This window comes from Carassius auratus, chromosome 45 (assembly GCF_003368295.1).
Source record: "Carassius auratus strain Wakin chromosome 45, ASM336829v1, whole genome shotgun sequence".
Taxonomy (NCBI): domain Eukaryota; kingdom Metazoa; phylum Chordata; class Actinopteri; order Cypriniformes; family Cyprinidae; genus Carassius; species Carassius auratus.
The window spans coordinates 12,416,839-12,431,836 of NC_039287.1; positions in this window are offsets into that span (position 1 = coordinate 12,416,839).

Sequence of the window (14,998 nt, forward strand, 5' to 3'; positions counted from 1 at the left end):
TCACGAAGAACGGACCTTTAAACGAGTTGAGATCATATTCAGGACTCATCTGATTTTTTGTAGGTAGTATACTTTATTAGTACGATGTTTAGTGAGTTTGGTCTCTTAATATCACTGTCTTAGTACATAAAGCCACGTTAAGCATTTTCTTATAATGGTTTTCTATGGGAAAAGGTTTATCGTGTTCATCAAACCAATTTAAGCGTTTTTCACGTTAAGTGTTTTAGAATGTCCCCACCATCTGACAAGAAAGACTCAGGCTAAATGAGACCCAGAGATTCTGAATTATCCAACATCTATAACAGCAACTATATAATGAATAAACTATGTAACTACATAATTTCAAAAATATTGAAATAGAATAGATATTTTAAATTGTTCAACTATTTCACAATATTACTGTTTATACTGTGTTTTTGGTTAAATAAATGCACCTTTGGTGAACATGAGACTCCTTCAAAACAACTTTGAAAAAAAAAAAGTAAAATATAATAATAAATAGTGAGGGTATATTTTAATTATTTGTTAATAAACTAGTGTTTTCTGAGTCAGTGTCACAAAGATGTATTTGATAATCCTGACTCGCCATTTCCTTATTGGACACCCCTTTAGGGAGAAATGCCTCTTTACGGATTACATTATGAATTACTTTTTGTTTTTGATTTGAATTATTTCATTTTAATGTAGTTATTTAAAGCATTTTAGATATGTTTATCATGTATATGAGGTAAGTATTTGCTGAGTGTCTGCTCAAGCCAGAGATGCAAAATGTGCATCCTATTTGTTTTCCTGTTTGTTTGTTTTTTTACAAGTAGTTTTTTTTTACGTTGTGTTGATAGTGTGAGTGCACACAAATAAAAGTACAGACCCTTTGCCATTTCAAATGATGTATACTCCTACCTTTATGAGCAAAAATTACAGTATATTTTTGTTGTTGTTGTTTGTTTATCCATTTTTTTGAGAAGAAGGCTAAATTTATCAAACATATGCTCATCGCACTTCCTGCCGCTGGGTGCTTGGTCATTTGGTCATTCCTTTAAAAAACAAAAAGCTTGAATTTAACAAACATGGAATGTTCCAAACATATTTCTAAATTAACTAAACAAAGAAATAAAAAGAAATGTGACGAGTTTGCCATTAAAAACAAAACTGAAATATTGTAATGACTGCAACATGAGCTGTGTATATGGAAGAGAGAGAGAGAGAGAGAGAGAGAGAGAGAGAAAAGACAGGGGATTCAGTTGGACTCGGGACGAGAATTTTGATAAGCTGTCAGACAAGGTCCGGCCTGTGCAGGGCTCTACTCGTTCCCTCGTTTCAACTAAAAGTTCCCCTGGGATCCTCGGGCCCCCAAACTGCCTGGCCCCATATGTACCTGCATACCCTGCATTATTAACGCTACACCACTGCTTGGAAGTGTATTTCATTTCATTCATCAAGTGTGCTCGTTCCTGTCAGTGTCGTCAATCTGGAAACCTGTGTGTGAATCAAGTCTGAAGAAGGGGGGGGGGGGGGGGGGGGGGGGTCAGTGAATAAAAACCCCTCTCCAATATTTTAAATTTGGACTGCAATACCTAGTTCAACCACTCGCTGGATGAAAGTCTCTTCATATACCTATAGCAATCATTAAGTTAAGCAGTCTAAATGTATTTGTCTGTATTTATATATTCTGTGGAAGGCGTAGAATCAAGAAATGTATGTCCAACTAAAACGCTCTGTCCGAGCGTTTTAAATGACTGTATTACCTGCCTGTCAACGTATGTATTTGCATACCTCTGCGCAGCCTGTTCGCACAGACAGGATACATCATCAGCGCATTCACGCACGCTCAGCAGACAGAGCGAGAATGGCAGACAAACAACATCAACCTGATCTTCCTTTCTTGTATTGTAGAACTTTCAAAATGGTCTGAATTGGTTTGTGAATCACTTTGAATGATTTGTTCAGTTCTGCATGTAATGAAATGTCTGAAGCTGTTTCTCATTCATCCTAGGAAATTTAAGAGTAAAGAAAACATAAAGACCTAAAGTCAACTGAAGCTAAATCTGCAAATTCTGCTGTTAACCTGCAATGAGGATCTTTGTTAGATGAACATCGTGTGTGCTATCTGTGAACTATTCCACTGGTGTATATTCAATTTCATTTAAGTAAAAGGGCTAGATTGCAGTCATGGTAAGATAGATCATCTGTCATGTGAAATGTGTATTGTGAAACGAATGAAAAGTGTCTGTTGTGGGGTTTCATTTTATAGTAGATTTACTATATAGCATTGCATCAGATTATTATTATTTATTTATTTATTTATTTTTTATTATTTTTTTTGTGGTTTGCAACGTTGAGCATTATAATCAATCAATCAATGTGGCCTCAAGCTGGCACTGCTGGCCTCCTATCGGCAATGGCATGTACCCTTTTAGCCAGAGCTGGGCCATGTGTGGCAATGATGACACGGCGTGGATTAGGCAAACAATATGAGGGCCGATTGTTGGTGGGAGGAGTGTGGCCCAGATCAGTCAGGTGATATGTGGCCCAAATCAGGCTATGATCTGGCAGCATATTATGTGACCCATGATAAACAAGATAAATACAAACTCTTCTTCTTTTGCAGTTGCTTGATTTAAGTGCTGCACGTGGACAGAGGTGTAACCAGGTTTTTGCATAGTTTAGAGTGACAAATCATACTTGCGTACTTTGAGGTCTGCTACGCAAAATGCGTACAGGTTGGCAGGTCTGTGAATGGTGTTGTACAGCATTACTGAGAACGACAACAGCTATGTGCTCATCCTTCATTTTGTAACACAATGATCTAAGAATATTTTCATATGAAGCGAATGTAAAAAATGAGATTGTGAATTGTGAGAGGATAGCGAGTGATGGTGAGAGAGGGAGAGAGGGAGTGATTGAGTGCATGGGGAAGCGTTGCAGCAGTTTGATCCATGTGGATGTCAGGGGGTGCTGAGGCAGCAGAAAGCAAACATATTTACAGATCAGTCAGTGCTAATGTACTCCATACCATTGAACCACTGCCACTATAGCAACAGAGCAGTCACCACAGAGAACTCCTTTAACAACAGGCCATTTCCCACAGTGCACCAGCAGATTAAATTAACATTGCCAGTAAGGTACACATGCAATCAAAATGCATGCAAGCACAGACTTCAGTAGACATATTTATACTAAACACTACAGCAGTCGGAGCCATGGCCTGGTGGTTAGCACACACATATATATATTATATATTTATATATTTATATACTTATAATGCCTGATTATTAGAGAGGTTAGAGAACACCTGACAAGAGATCAGAGACCATTCCTTCATCCAGAATCACTCCAGACCCTTCAGATTCCCAGCTTCTCCCCTTCAGTTCACTCCTCTCATTTTATGTAGGGTTCAGGTCAGAGGACTGGAAGGGCTATAGCAGAAGCTTGGTTTTGAGCTCAGTGACCCATTTCGGTGTTGTTTTTGAGGTTTGTGTTTGGATTATTGTACGGTTGAATGATCCAAACATGCCCATTATAAGATTTCTAACAGAGTCAGTCACTTTTTGATTTTTTATCTGTTGGTATTTAATAGAATACATGATGCCATGTGTCTAAACAAGATGTCCAGGACCTCCAGCAGAAATATAGGCCCACAACATCAAAAATACAGCTGTATATTTCATTGTACACATGGGGTACTTTTTATCCCTGTTTTCACCAAACCCATCTTGAGTGTTTACTGCTAAAAAGCTCATTTTTAGTTTCATCTGATCATAGAAGCCAGTCCCATTTGAAGTTCCAGTCTTGTCTGATAACTGAATTTGCTTTAGTTTGTTTTTGAATGAGCTAGGAGAATTTTTCTTGAAACCCTCCCAAACAACATGTGTTGATGTAGGTTCTGTTTGACAATTTTTTAAAAGGTTTTCTGAACCAGAAACTCAACTATTTTCTGCAATTCTCCAGCTGTGATCCTTGGAGAGTCTTTAGCCACTCAATCTGACCTCCTCACCATGCATTAGGACGATATAGACACACGACCTCTTCCAGGCAGTTTTCTAACATTTTCTGTTGATTGGAAATTCTAAATTATTGTCCTGGTGGTGGAAATGGGAATTGTCACTGCTCTAGCTCTTTTCTTAAAGCCACTTCACCAATTTGTGAAGCTCAATCATCTTTTGCTGCACATCAGAAATATATTCTTTGGTTTTTCTGATTGTGATGGATGATTAAGGGCATTTGGGTTTTGTTTTCCCTCCATTTTATATTTCTGTGAAACAGGAAGCAATGGCTGGATAATTTCATGCTTATAATCATGCTGGAGTGCTCAAAATTGTGAATATGAATGGGAATATACTTCAGAGATATTTTACTCTATAGAATTTCTAGGGGTGCCAATAATTGTGTCCAACGAGTATTTGAGAAAAACATTTATTTCATAATGATTTTTCCCCCCATTTTAAATTCTTATTATCCAATGAAAGGATGCATTTTTGTGAATTTTTCAAATAAAACATCAAAAGGATTAACAATGCAGATTAATTTTCACAGCCTTATTTGATCATATTTGCCAAGGGTGCCAATATTTGTGGGCATGACTGTATTTATTCGTTTGGCAAATCATTGGCAGCAGCTGCAGGTGCTTTCGACTGGCTCATCTTATCAGAATGAGTTTCCCAAAAGCAACTATGGTCGCAAGTTCCATCGTTACCTATTGAGTTCAATGGAACTTGAGACGATAAATAGCTAATGGCGTTTTTGGGAAACCCAACCCAGATTAGCTTGCAATAAATGCTTGTTGATTGTCTTCGTCAGAGTACACGCACACTATCATGCATACACATGATTATCTACACATGAATGAACTAAACCTTTGACCATACATACAATATTTGACCACAATATGCACATTTGTGATATTTTGAACAATTTGATATATCGTGCAGCCCTAAAAAATACAATATTGTTGCAAATAAAATGTTTATTTAAACTTTGACATGAATGGAATTTATTCTAAAATAATTTGTTATTAAGCAGACACTAGGGATAAAATATGCGTTTTGCGAGCACACACAATTTGTGGCACATACAGGCATCATTACATAATGGGACACAAAAGTGTATAGTGAAATGTACAGAATATATATAAAAAATAAAAAATAATTAGTTATAAAGCCTAAACTGCACTTTCTATTGCAAAATACAGTGCAGGATGAATAAGAACGACAGTATTATCCAGAAAGATCTGCAATAATGTGCACTTTTAAAGACAATAGGGTCATTCCGTCTCAACTCAACCAGAGCTCACAAAATTACTCTGTAATGTATGAATGCTTTGACATGTAGAGCCTGCTTAGACCCTGATGTCCATTCCTCGGTTCACAAGCATCTTCAAGAACAATATGATTCAAAAGTGTTAATCACTGCAGGAGTGTTCCTGTGTTTGATCTGAACTCATCTTGTGTCTGAATGAATCTTCTGTTCAATGAGCATCATTGACATGTAGTGAACATCTACTCAACAACATTCGTTTTCTATTCAGCTCAGGGTCCTTACAGTAGCCATGAGCAGAAATTTAGCATTGCAGGTTTTTAATCATGTGCGCTCTCACTGACTTAAAGATACAAAACTGCTTCCTAAAAGGCCTTAATAAGCCCATTTATTCCAAACATCTCAGTACTGTGTTCCTTTGACCTGAAACGCGAGATTTTCTCCCCATGGGCAGCCATGTTTAAGGATAGTTAAACTGTTTCTGACCAAACTGTCGCTCTCACTTCCATCGTGACGCTGCCTGCAGACATGCAGCCTGATCCTGAGCGGCAGTCTTCATCCTTTATCTGTTGATTTCACCTCTTGGCTCATCTGTTTCCCTGAACTCCAGCTCCTGCTGCTGTGCTATTTATCTCCTGTTCCCTCTTGGCCTGAAATAAAAACAGTTTCTAAAAGATCACAAGCTACAGCATTTAAATGTTTTGCCGAATAAGAAAGTGGTCGACATATATTCCTATGTGATAGGGCTTGTTAATGCACATGGGGAAGGGGATGATTCTGCTCCCCAGGGATGAACTCAAATGTAATTAATCTGATTTATTAATTCTGGATGGGTGTGTGAATGAATACTCTAGACTTTTCACACCCAAAAATTTATACTTTTTAACACAAGAACTATGATTACTTTGCAAAATTCGTAATAAGTTTGATAAACAAGAAAAACTGTTTTTATGGGAGACCAGTTATAAAATTATCTTTTAATAAATATTTCATTGCATGTACAACAGATGTCTATTCTCTCTCATCTCTTCCATTTTTTTTTTCTGACATTAACTCTGTTAGAGATGTAACTGCTTGGTAGTTATTCAACTGTAGATGTTTGTGACAACATTATATAAATGGCCTTGAAAGCAAAAATCACACATAAAAAGCACTTTATTTGGTACAGGTAGCCTGACATAACTGTGCCTACATGTACAGCAGTGTGCAAGTACACACAAAGCATACAATTTGTACCTGACTAAATCACAAACTAGCAAGAACATTAAATAAAAATAACATAAGAAACAACTGGAAGAAAAAGCTAAAAATAAGTCTGGATTTTTATATTTTCTTGGGAATATGTGTGTGTATTTATATTTATCTTTGTGCCCCCAAATTTTAAAACCCAGAGTCAGATGCACTCTTAATTGTTCAGTGTTTTCAGCCGTGTAAAAGTTTATTTTAGGTTTCAGACATTCAATAGACATTTCAATTAACTACTAGCAAAAAAAAGACCCCAGTCTCTATTTACTCCATTTTACTCAAAAATACATAATACTGAGTTTGCAACTTTATATGGTTATCTTAGACTTTTAATATATAAATAAACTTATTTTAACTGCTATAATTAATAGATCCAAACATATAAGCATTATATTTATTTTATTGTTTAAATTTTATAGTTTTGGTTAATTTTCCTACTAAAATGAGTGGACAAAGTGATATAATTATGCTTTTGTGGATGGAATGGGTGCCATGTCATATTTTCCAGTTTGGACACCAGAACCACCAGATGTTTTAGTCTCCCACCTCCAATTCCTTATTTAACTCATGGTTTATTCCGAGTGCCTTGAGAAACAACATCCGGAGTCTACGATCTGTCACTCCCACGCTCCCATTCCTTTCTTGACCTCTCTCTTTTCTGAGTGAACAGATGATTCTGCCAAGCAGATGTCTGTGTCACTAACTCATCTCTTGCAGCAATAATTCTTTTTTTTTCCAGGTAAAGCTAGTTTTGGCTCTGTAGCTAATGCAAGACTCTTTAAGCCACCCAGTGGGGCTGCTTATTTCTAACCCATGCACAGCACATTTCTAGCAGCACACTGTCAAAGCACACTAACCCTGCCCCGCTAGGCCAGAGTTATCCTCTATTCAAGGGCACAGAGAGCCAGCTCTCACAAGTACACACGTATTTTCATAAACAGAGTTGTTGTTTTTTAAATCTTAGTCCACATGAAAATGCAAACATGCTATGAAGCACTGTCAAGAGCATGTCAAGTCAACAGGTGTCGATATAATCTCAACCGTAAAGCCATGTTGGCCAATCAGAAACCTGAAAAAGTTTCCATTAGGTGGAGATAACAGCACATGCTCTGACATCACAAGCCAAAAACTCTGGTTTCACTGTCTACATGATAACACTGCAAACTGAGTTTTTGAAAATCTTCACTCTGGCAGGGGTTTTCAAAAAATGATTCGTTTCAGTGACCTGGTGCGACATTTCCATGTGGACAAACGGCCAAACCACGTAAAAAAAAAAAAAAGCTGCAGGTTTAAAAATAACCACGTTCGTGTGGACAGGGCCTTGATATCTTGTCATAAGAATCATTTCTGGGTATGAGTCAAGCTGCACGCAAGCACAGAAATTAATTAAATTAAATGTTTATCAAATACAGTTTGAAATGAATTCATATAGTCATCACTCAGATCAGAAAGTCTTTGCTCATTCTGGAAAAAGAAATAAACTCATTAGGAAAGATTGATGATGCTATTATGACCAATGCCACTGCATTTCAGAGAAAGAGTATGAAACAATCTCTCTGAAAACTAATAGACTAAAACAGATGGCATAAAGTTTTTTTTTTATCAGCTGTAAAAAAAAAAAAAAAAAAAAAAAAAAAAAAAAAAGTTTTTCTGAAAGGGGCAGCTGTGACCTTTAAATGATAATAGGGTTGGCAAATATGACAACGTGCTGTGGATACCCACTCACTCTTTAAATAATCATTTTCCCAATCCATTTCCTTAAAAAAAAAAAAAAAACAAATACATATATTGGGGGGAGGGGGGCAGGTGAAGAAAATAATTTTAAAGCCATGAAACAAAAACCAATCAGTAAAATAAGTCACATTATACTAGAAATATGAAGCAAAACGTGAACTAAAATTACATGAAACATTACACAAATTACAGAAATAAATCAAAAACTGTCTTTACAATATAAAATGTAGCATTTCCACCGCAAGAATCATTTACCTTTTAAAACATATTACAAAAGAAAAGTGTTATTTTAAATTGTAATGGCCTTTATTTCACAATACTGTAATTTTTAATGGATATCTTTTTAAAAAACGTATAAATCTTACCATCCCCAAATTAGTGTAGTGTAGTCAATGTTTATACATAAATGCATTGCATTGTATTGAAATGTATTGACAAATATTGAAAGTGTAGAGAAATTTTATTACATCATTCACAGGGGGATTTTTCTCTTTAAAATTTAAGGAGTATTGTACTTTATCGCATGGTTTTTGTAAAATGAATTTACATTGGCTGATATTTATGTGAGTGTATGTCTGTCATGAGCTGTGCTTGACCAACCAATGTGTGAAGTGTGAAACCTTGAAATCTTCAGTCATTAACTTTTAAACAGGTAAAAATAAACTATGAAAAAATATTACATGTGTCTGCTCCCAATGGCATCATGCGCATAAACAGAAGAGATCTTGATTACATGGTCTTCTTGTCTGTAGCCCTGCAGAGGACCACACTCCTGAACCCATCCCAGGTCACTTTCTGCTGAGATTGAGCAATAAATCTCACATACACTAACAGGAGAGATATGAATCTTTCTGATCCCTCTCCAACAGGTCAGTTTATAATGAGAAGTTTATGAGAGTACTCCTCCACAGATGGAGAGAGACACGGAGGGAGCAAGGGGAAGATGGGTGGAAACACATAGATGTGCTCACGCATGCCTGGCGAGACAACAGGCAAGTTTAGAGCCAAAATGGCTGCATTCATTATTCATAGAGCCTGGAGAACAGGGCTTTGCAATATTTATTTGTGATACTGACTTGACTGTGAGTGACTGCCAGCCAGTCACACAGTGAGATGAGATCACAAACCCTCAGCTGAGACAGCCTGTTTCCCAAGGGCCAGATTCAATTAAAGCAACAAGACACATGCAAACACACATTAATGTGTTTAACAAGCACATTTCACACAGGTTTACACACACAAAGAGTTACAAATTTCACATGAGACCTATGAATGCCCACAATCCATGAAAATGCAGTCATGCACACGATCTGCAGAGTGGCACTGAAGATCTGGATGAACGACCATTCAGACACAAACCTCACCAGTGTCTTTTTGCATCTGTTTCTTAAGATTTAATCAAATATGCTACTAAATAACCAAACTTCGTTTCCAACTCCAGTCTGAGTCAGATTCCCTAACACAGTGGCAGTTTTTGCCATGATTATAATAACTGTTTTATTTCCAGCTATTATTGCAGATTTTCTTGAAAAGAAAACTTATGATGAAAAGGGGTGAAATTGATAATAAATGTAAAATTACATGAAATGCTATTAAAGTTCTCTAAATTTAAGTATATTTAAAGTTTTTTTTATTTAAAATTTGTTATTCAAATTAATTTAAAAAGATACTAGAAAATGTACTATCCTCATAATTACATTCCTTTTTAGAGAAAAGTTAAAAATGGTATCTGTGAGGAATTCCAGTCAGGATTTAGACCGTATCATAGTACTGAGACTGCTCTAGAGTTACAAATGACCTGCTCTTATCATCTGGTCATGGTTGTATCTCTATATTAGTGCTATTGGATCTTAGTGCTGCATTCAACACTATTGACCACAACATTTCTTTGAATAAACTAGAAAACTTTGCTGGCATTAATGGAAGTGCATTAGCATGGTTCATATCATACTTATATGACCACCATAAATTTGTAGCAATGGATGAAGAGGTATCATATCGATCACAAGTGCAGTATGGAGTGCCTCAAGGCTCAGTACTAGGGCCATTACTCTTCATGCTTTACATGTTACCCTTGGGAGATATCATCATAAAACATGGTGTTAGCTTTCAATGTTATGCTAATGATACTCAGCTCTATATTTCTTCACGGCCTAACGAAACATACCAATTTGAAAAACTAGAAGAATGCATAGTCGAGCCAAAAACTTGATGACAAGTAATTTCTTACTGCTAAATTCTGAAGAATCAGAGGTGTTAATTATAGGACCTAAAAACTCTGCATGTAATAACCTAGAACACTGTCTAAGACTTGATGGCTGCTCTGTCAATTCTTCATCATCAGTTAAGAATCTAGGTATGCTATTTGATTGCAATCTTTCCTTAAAAAAAGCCACGTTTTTAGCATTTGTAAAACTGCATTTTCCATCTAAAAAATATATCTAAATTATGACCTATGCTCTCAATGACAAATGCAAAAATGTTAATCCATGCGTTTATGACCTCAAGGTTAGATTATTGTAGTGCTTTATCGGGTGGTTTTTCTGCACACTTAATAAACAAAGTCTAGCTGGTTCAAAATACAGCAGCAAGAGTTCTTACTAGAACCAAGAAGTATGACCATATTAGTCCGGTTCTGTCAGCACTACACTGGCTCCCCATCAAACATCGTATAGATTTTTAAAATATTGCTTATTACTTATAAAGCCCTGAATGGTTTAGCACCTCAGTATTTGAATGAACTCTTGTTACATTATAGTCCTCCACGCCCACTGTGTTCTGCAAACTCTGGCAATTTGAAAATACCTAGAACATCAAAATCAACTGCGGGAGGCAAATCCTCTGTCAATTTAAATCTAGATTATAGACCCTTCTCTTTAACCTGGTTTACAGATAACACACTAACACATTTCTAATATTCAAATCCTTTAAAGGATTTTTAGGCTACATTAATTAGGTCAACCGTAACCTGGAACACTTTCCATAACACCCAATGTACTTACATCATTAGAAGAATGGCATCTATGCTAATATTAGTCTGTTTCTCTCATATTCCGAGGTCACCATAGCCACCAGATCCAGTCTGTATCTGAAAAATTATTGTTTACTATTGTCATTATGCATTATTGAGACTCTGTTTTCCTAATTAATGCTGTATAGTTGCTTTGACACAATCTGTATTGTTAAAATCGCTATATAAATAAAGGTGACTTGACTTGAGCCCTAAGGATTTTTCTCTCTAACACAGCAATGCCACATTATGCAGTGAAAACAGTTGCTTTTAGATATTTCTTAATCTAATGAAATGTAATGAAAATATAATGAATGTCAGGATTTATGGTCAAATCTAAGGTACTCAAAGCCTAAAATCAAGTGTTTGCTCAGATGAGGAAAGATGTGGCCTGGGGACCTGAGCAGTTCTCTGTTAAATTCTCTCGTACAATCTTACTGCAAGCAATACTCAGACTTAGATGCCAAAATACCGTCTCAAAAATAATGAATAATGTTGCTCCACTCCACTCATACTAGTACAAAATCACTGATGCAAATATATCAGAGACTGAGCATTGTTACATCAAATTTCCACATATAGCCTACCTCTCTCTTTCAGAAAAGAGCAGGTGAAGGCATGCAAAATAAAGAGAAGAAAAGAGTTACAAAGAGAGCTGAGATGCACTTTACTCCACTGTTTTTTGGATGGGAGCTAGATATCGATGAGCTATGCAACAGCATACTTCACTATAGGTCCCTACAAACACACACAATTTACCAAAGACAATGTGTGATACGCTCAACAGGACTACACTAGTACACCAGTAAAGCTTTTCTACATTTTATTAGGAGCACTAAGCAAATTAAATTACAGATTTAAGCACTTCTCTGGTGAAAACCATACATCTCTGAGTACTCAATGCTGTTTTTTTACATAGTTTTTTAGATTGAACTGGGGCAGTGACATGGTTTCGACAGCAAGCCTAAATGAGCATACGTAGAAGAGAGAGGGGAAACTTGTATAGCTCACTGTACGAGAGGCTTTTCAAATTTTCATATTCCCACGTTTGTCTTCTACAGATTGAAGTTGTTTATACGCCCCTGAATGTAGCCTAGCCTACTACTTAACCCTAACCTAACCCTAACATAACCTAACCCTAACTCTCTACTACTTTACTCTGGAACTTTGGAACTGACACAGTCCGCTGTTAACAAAGCAGATTCCATTTCTTCTATTACTCATTCTGGTCTCAACCTCATGGCCCTAACTGAGAGGTGGAGATATAAGCACTACTTCAAATTCATTGTGGTAAAAGGCAAGAACGTGCATGTAATGTGTACATGTAATGTGTGACACGCATCTACAAAGCTAGTGGCCAAAAACACTTTTTCTTACAAAGATAATACTTGAAATGCAGGATAAAACTCTTGCTGTCTGTTGACGTGCAGTAAATATAGAAAGTTATGTACCTGTCTGTTCTACTCATTTCAACTGACTTGTGAAAACTGCAAAAAAAAAAAAAGTAAAAATTCTCTGACATGTAGCAACTTTTTTTTTTTTATACAGTAACGCAAATAGTTACTTTCCCTGGTAATTATTTATTTATTATATTATTATATTATTTATTATATTAATTATTATTTATTATAGACTAATTCAGTTACTAACTCAGTTACTTTTTGGAACAAGTAGTGAGTAACTATAACTAATTACTAAGTAACGTTCCCAACACTGCTCTCCACTAATTTCACTTGTTCCCACACCCCTCGCACAACTGGGAGGGGTGGAGGTACTGGTCTCCTTATCTCAAAAGAATGGAAATGTGATCTTCAACTATCTATTACAGGTAACAGTTCTTTGAATCACATACAATTGCTATAACCCACCCTGTTAAAATCCACTTTGTTGTCGTTTATCATCCCCCAATCCAACTTGGAAACTTCTTGGAGGAGTTAGATGTGTTACTTTTACACTTTCCTGAGGATGGTACTCCTCTGTTACTGCTTGGTGACTTCAATATCCACCTAGATAAACCCCAGGCTGCTGATTTCCACATTCTGCTTGCCTCATCTCATCTCAAGCGAGAATTTACTACAGCGACTCACAAATTAGGCAAACAACTGGACCTCATCTACATGCGCTGTTGCTCTATGTACAACACTTTAGTCACTCCACTGCACACTTCAGACCACTTTTCTCATAACTTCTAACCTCACACTTACTCCTGAATCAGCATCCACTCCACCGCAGGTCACCTTTTGACGGAACCTACACTCACTCTCTCCCTCTCGCCTATTCTCTATGGTTTCATCCTCACTTCCTTCACTCTCTCAGTTTCAGCTCTGGACTCAGTGCTACTGACACTCTTTGCTCCACTCTAACCTGTTGCCTGGACAACTTTTGCCCACTTGTTTCTTGTACAGAACAACTTCCTGGACAGCAACCAATCTGGCTTCACAAGTGGCCACTCAACTGAGACTGCCCTGCTTTCGGATACTGAAGCCCTGCGACTGGCAAGAGCAGCTTCCGAATCCTATGTACTCATCTTGCTGGATCTGTCTGCTGCTTTTGACACAGTTAAATCACCAGATTCTACTGTCCACCCTCAGAAAGATGGGCATCACTGGAACCACACTCCTGTGGTTAAAGTCCTACCTCTCAGATAGATTGTTGTCTTCAGTGAGCCAAAAAAAACTCACGTCACTCCTCTCCTCATCAGGTTACACTGGCTACCAGTAGCTGCTCGCATAAAATTCAAGGTACTGATGCTTGCCTACAAGATATCCCACTGGCACGGCACCAATATACCTAAACTCACTAGTTCAAACTTATGCACCCTCCAGAAGCTTGTATTCTGCAAGTGAATTATGCCATCCCAAAGAGGTTCAAAATCACTCTCACTGACCTTTTCCTGGACTGTGCCCAGCTCGTGGAATGACCTCCCAATCTCAATTCAAACAGCTGAGTCTTTACTCATTTTCAAAAAAGACATCTAAAGACAACTAATACTAGCACTTACCTTTTCTTTTCTATCCTATTCTTCTTCTGTGCTAGACTAGACTAGACTTGTCATGGCACTTGTTTACTGTTGTTGTCCTCTGGTTGGTCTGATTGCTTCTATTGTTCTCATTTGTAAGTCACATTGGATAAAAGCGTCTGCTAAATGATTAAATGTAAATGTAAATCCTTAAACTAGATTAAAATCAAGTAGGCTAGAAGAGTGATGTTGTTACACGTGTTGAGTTGAAACACCAAATAAAACACTGACTTTTTGAATATTTTGTGGAGCATATTTAATCAAATATACTTAATAAGGATTACTATGGCATCCTCAATCACATTTTAAACATTTTTATATAAAACAGTCAACTTTGGAACCATTTTCTTTTGGCGCACAAGAATTGGGCCTGTTTGTTTGTTTGTTTGTTTACATTCATTTAAATTTAGTGCTTATGTTGTCAAGAACAATTGTTTAAACTATATGTTTACAAACTGTCATTAGAAACATTTAGGCTTTGATCATTTATCAACAAGATATTCCGGTGTCAGTAGTTTATTAATCTTATCAAACAAACACTAAATCAAAAAGGAGAAGCACATACCTAAAAATGCATTTCATGGGTTGTGGCTTTGGTGAAGATTGCAGGGAGGATGGGACATTTGCTTTCAGTGCTATCAGGCTAAGTTTAGCATTTTTTCCAAGATCTCCTGTTGGACCTTTAACATTTCTTCATAATGACTAACTTCATTATGTCGATTAACAAGCATTCACTG